Source organism: Callorhinus ursinus, unplaced genomic scaffold, assembly GCF_003265705.2.
Source record: "Callorhinus ursinus isolate GAN/ISIS: 27379988/994484 unplaced genomic scaffold, GSC_fseal_2.0 scaffold36, whole genome shotgun sequence".
NCBI lineage: Eukaryota > Metazoa > Chordata > Mammalia > Carnivora > Otariidae > Callorhinus > Callorhinus ursinus.
The window spans coordinates 14422772-14428684 of record NW_027397098.1 but is presented as its reverse complement, the minus strand read 5'-3'; positions in this window follow the sequence as shown (position 1 = coordinate 14428684).

The window sequence follows — 5913 nt, the reverse complement described above, 5'->3', positions numbered from 1 at the left end:
CTTTCTTCCTTCCTTCCTTCCTTCCTTCCTTCCTTCCTTCCTTCCTTCCTTCCTTCCTTCCTTCCTTCCTTTTTCTTTCTTTCTTTCTTTCTTTCTTTCTTTCTTTCTTTCTTTCTTTCTTTCTTTCTTTCTTTCTTTCTTTCTTTCTTCTCTTTCCTATGAACATTCCATTGATCCATCACCATTCATTAAAAAATTATTTTTTCTTCATTGAAAAGCTTTTGCATATTTGCCAAAAGTCAGTTGGCTGGAAAAAAAAAACCTGTTGGCTGGGACATAATTGTGTATGTTTTTTTTCTGAGTTCTCTATTACATTCTTATGATCTAAGCTGCCATTCCTCTGGAATGCAAAAATAACTTGATCGTGTACCTAGGTGGTTAAGTTTTAAAATTGCGTAGTGTGAAATTTTTAACTTCATTCTTTTTTTTCACAGTCTTTTTATCATAGCTTTGTCTTTTCATACAAACTTTAGTATAAAGCTTATCTATATCTACAAAAATTTTGCCTGGAATTTAATAGGAACTACATTAAAACTAAACCTCATTTGGGGAAACTGATCTCCTTACTATTTTGAGTCTTCCAACCCATGAATATAGCAAGCTGCTCCATTTATTAAGATATTCTTTGATCTTGTTCATTTAACATTTTATACCTTCCTTCATATTAGTCCTTTACACATTTTGTTAGATTTGTACCTAAATATTTCATTCTTTTTTGAGTGATTGTAGTGTTACTGTGTTTTTTAGTTTGGTTCCCACTTGTTCATTGTTAGTATGCAAAAATGGAATTCTCCATAATTTTAAATTTTTTGAAAAGAATTTGAAGAGATTGTCCTTTAGTAAGCGTGTTCAGCTCATTAACATCTATTGTAATACCAGAAATATTTGGTGTAACTTGTAAACTTATTTCATATTTTCTATTTTAATATTGTCTTGCTGTTTTCTTTTGCCTGAGATATTCTTTTTCTTTGTATTTTTTTCTCCAGTAATTTTCAAGGGTAACATCTGGGCATTCAAATACCATAAATATGCATTAACATTTACATTACTCCAGGGTTAAGTATAGGAAATAAAATTGCATCTATTGAATTGCTATAAAAAGGGAAACACTTTCACACTAAAGCTTATATCCTACCTACTGCCTGATGATATATAATGTGATTTTCCTTAATTATCTTGATTGTGAAATTGTTTATAGTGGCATTATGTACTTATTTAACATTTTTAAACATTCATTTTGTTATATAGAGTTGATTTGAAGAGCGAATGAGTTTGTCTTCATCAGTACCTTAACAAGAGCTTGCCCAGAGCAGAAACTCAATAAATGTTGACAACCGTTATTATTAAACTCATCTCGAGTTGGTTGACAGTATCCGCCATGAGCAATTCAATATCATACTGCCTCTAAAAATCAGCCAACCAACTAACAAAACAACAGCAAAAACAAGAACAAAAAAACCCCTGATTTATCCCTGAGCTAACTGGAGTATAACTTGATAAGTTTTTCAGAATGATTCTATACATAGCACACATATTAAGCTTGTATATTTTATTTTATGTAATATAGTTTAAACACTTTTTATGTAGTTTTTAAAATATAGTTTAGGCTGTATTTCATAGTATAAATTATGAATGGAATATGAAAATATTCATAATGTTAAATAACTTTAGGTAGTTTATACTATATTTCATATAGTATAATTTATATCATTTTAATTGATGTAAGGAGCTACTGTACTGCTTCTATAATTCAGAGGTCACAGTTATGTCCCTTATCATTCTTATTACAGATCTTATTCCATGGTATCGTGCCATCTAACAATTTGGAAAAAAGACTGAGGCCAAATGTATATAATATAATGTTATATTATATACATTAATTCTAGAGTATTGATAACTACCCCAAAGTCTTAAAGCAGCAGAGAGAAAAGAAAGTTTCTCTCTTGGTTTGGTAATGTAGGCTTTAATTCAGAGAGTATGATTTCATAACATGTACTGAATATATTTATCTGTCAATTCAAGGACATGAGGGAATGAGATTTGTATAATGTGAACTGCTATTAGTCAAAATGCAATTGAAATCAGTAATTAATACCACCATCTGGAACCAGCCCCATTACCATTTAACAAAAGCTGCCGTCCACAGGGCACAGCTGCTACATTTGATTGGATTTGTACTTTCTCCTAACAAAGGGCCCCAAAATGTGAAAGAAAATATAAAACATACTGTGCTGGTGACCTGGTAGTGAGAAGAATAGAAAAGACTTTGACCACGAGCAAAACCCAGATGCCTGTAAAGACAGGGCTGATCAAGAGCGTTGTCAGCTATAAATTGTCATTGAAATTCCCGCAGTACAGAATGAGTTTGTGAGTGGGAAACTCACTAGGGTTAACCCCAGCGTTACGGTGGAAGCAACTGCTTTTATGAAACAACATCTTTATAAACACAGAGCCTGCATAATTTAAAAGAATCTGTGTATATGTGCTTATTTATACACGTACTCACTGCCAGTGTATGTTGCTTTGGAAGGGGGCAACTGTCCTAATAAATTCGGGCTCCCTAGCTCAAGGAGTTCTGTTTTTCAGATCTTTTGCTTTATGGATTTAGGTTGTTTTCCAATCCAATAATTTTTTTTCTTTGTGTATTTTTTTAAAAATTCTTCCTTTAGTCTAAAAAAAAAAAAATGTCCTGAGTGTTGATATTCCTATCACTGATTGCTGTCTCTGCAGTGGAGATTCATCTCCTTCAGCCTGAATGCTGCTTTGATTTCTGCTGGGTTTCTCCCACACGTGCCCTGTATTGCCCACACCCCTGTTTGTGGCCTGTTGCTGTAGGATCTCACCTGTCCTGCTCTGTTTGATGCAGCCCACACTACTTCCCCACGTTTCAGTAGAGTGCAAAGAGATGCTGTCTGATCTTTTTTTAAAGGTAAATACTTAACAACACACTGGTGTCTTTCATCATGCTTCTTAGGATAGGTTGATGTTTTAATACTCTAGCCTTTTGGGGCTCCCTTTGTTGTATTTGTGTTCTGAGAGAAGTTTAACAAATATTAATGTATATTTCAAGATGATGTTCCTTGGTTCTTATTTCCCCTATTTCCCTAACACTTACTAAAATCATCTGAGATTTTAAGCTCCATCCTGCTTTATAGAAGTATCATCGTCGGCTCAGGTGCCATAACAAAGTGATGTAGACGGGGTGCCTGAAGCAGCAGACGTTCATTTCCCACTGTCAGAGAGGCTTTGAGTCCGAGCTCAGAGTGGGCATGTGGCTGTGTTCCGGTGAGAGCCTCTTCCTGGGTTGCAGACAGCTGCCTTCCTGCCGAGCCCTCCCGCGGTGAGGGGGGGGGTGGAAGGAAGGGAGAGGAGAGAGAGAGATCTGGTGTCTTTCCTTAGAAGGGCACCGATGTCCTCCTTAGGACCCCATCCCCATGACTCATCCAGCCTCATCAGCTCCCAGCAGCCTCATACCCTAATACAACCACAAAGGGTGTTAGGCCTTCAACATAGGACTTTTAGCGGGGACAAAAACGTGCAGTCCATAGAGTAAGTTTACTCATTTAACTAGGATATGGTTTGGAAAGGAGTGAGAATTAATTTTATTTCTGGTTAGTGTTCTGTTGCCTCTTGTAAATGAAGTCGGTTCCTTTGTGGAAGGCTTTTCGGTTCTCTGTGCTTCCTGTCTGCCTCCCTCTGGGCAAAACCTCTGAGCTGTCCATCTGAGCTGGGGTAGGGGCAGTGGCTCCCTGAGGACATTTCCCCCCCAAAACTCAACTGTACCACTTTTAAAAATCATTTTTGCTAGGGGTGCCTGGGTGGCTCAGTCAGTTAAGCATCTCACTCTTGGTTTCAGCTCAGGTCATGATCTCAAGGTCATGAGATCTAGCCCCGTATCAGGGTCTGTGCTCAGTGCCGAATCTGCTTGTTCCTCTCCCTCTGCTCCTCCCTCCACTCGTGTGCTCTCTGTCTCTCTCAAAGAAATAAAATCTTTAAAAAAATAATAATTTTTGCTAGATGTACTTATTTCTCCCAGGGTGAGTCTGTTGTCCTCAAACTACCATTGCACAAGTGAGTATCCATTGATTGTTATGAAAGGTGGTTGGCTGTGCTTCTGTATTCCCATCTTTCAGAAAAGTCCCAGAACCCATTTAAATACCTCCCTCTCCTCTCCCTCCCCACTAACATCTTGGAACCCTTCCAGAGGTAGGAGGTATGATAGGGGTGTTAGAACTCAGTGAATCTAGTGGTAAGGATCCAGGGGGATATTATGGGTTTGTTTTCTTGTGATAATTGCTTCTTTGAATTATATAAACATGCATGTGTAAACTTCATTCATAAAATAAAATTGGAATCTAAATGAAAAATATAATCCATAAACTGTGTCTCCGCTGTTCACGCCTACATTTGCCCTCCTATATCCTCTTACTCTGGCTGGTCACTCCTCAGACCTAAGCATTTTAGCTGCGACTGTTTTAATACATCTGAGTTATAATAATATCCACGTTGCTTACCTAAAATGCTTTTGTTATTTTGTTACATTTAGTTTTATCTTTGTTACCTCTTTATCCATATATCATTTTCACAGCGTTTTAATCTACATCTTCATATTTTATATTAGACTTAATCATATCACTGCTTTAGTCAATAACAAATGGCTGAATATAGGCAATTGCCAATCATTCAGTGTACATAGGTGATGATTTTAAATATAAAACTCCAGTAAGCAACATTTGCAGTGTTATAGTTACCTAAATATTATTTGTCACATATGTAATAAAATTGTGTGTCACTAAGTTTCAAGGAAAAATGCTTGTCACGGTTGAAAGTATATTCATTATACTCTGCTAGTTGATGAGATTATCGACATTTAATCTCTTTTGCTTTTGTACCATGTCATTATGTTATAGATTTATTAGTTTTAACCTGGATTTATATCTGCCTTTTGTTAGTATATCTACCAGAATTATAGCTCAATCCACTAAGTCTTGAGTCTCATGTATTCTTCCTTATTAAGTAAGAGTTGAATCTTCCCAAGGAACATTCTGAACTTTCTTTTCCTGAAGGAGTTTTTGTAAGATTCATTCAAGCTTTTAAAAATTTTGTGTATGTTTATGTTTTTAAAAATTTTACTTTTTTTGTGGTAAGAAAACTTATCACGAGATATAACCTCTTGAGTTTTTAAGTGAACAATGCAGTATTGTTGACTATGGGACAATGGTGTACAGCAGGTCACTGGAACTTGTTCATCCTGCTTAATTGAAGCTCTGTGCCGTTTGAATAATAAGTTCCCTCTTCCCCCCTCCTCACCCCCTGGCTACCACCATTCTACTCTTTGATGCTGTGAATTTGACTACTTTAGATACTCCATATAAATGTAATTATATAATATTTGTCAATCTCTAACTGGCTTATTTCACTTAATATAATGTCCTCTACTTCATCAATGTTGTTTCATATTGCAGAATTCCTCCCTTTTAAAGATCGCATAATATTCCATTGTATGTGTATACTGCATTATTTTTTATCCGTTCATCTGTTGATGGACATTTATGTTCCTTCTACATCTTCACAACTGTGAATAGTGCTGTAATGAACATGGGAATACAGATATCCCTTCCAGATACTGATTTCCGTTCCTTTGGATAAATACTCAGAAGTGGGATTGCTGGATCATATAGCAATCTATTTCCAATTTTTAAAAGAATCTATAGTGGCTACACCATTTTGCATTCCTACCAACAGTATATAATCCTTTTCTCCACATCCTCACTAGTACTTATTATTCCTTGTCTTTTTTCTTTTAGCCATTTTAACAGGTGTGAAGTGATATCTTATTGTGGTTTTGATTTCCCTGATGACTGGTGATGTTGTGCATCTTTTCCTATACGTACTAAGCATTTGTATGTCTTC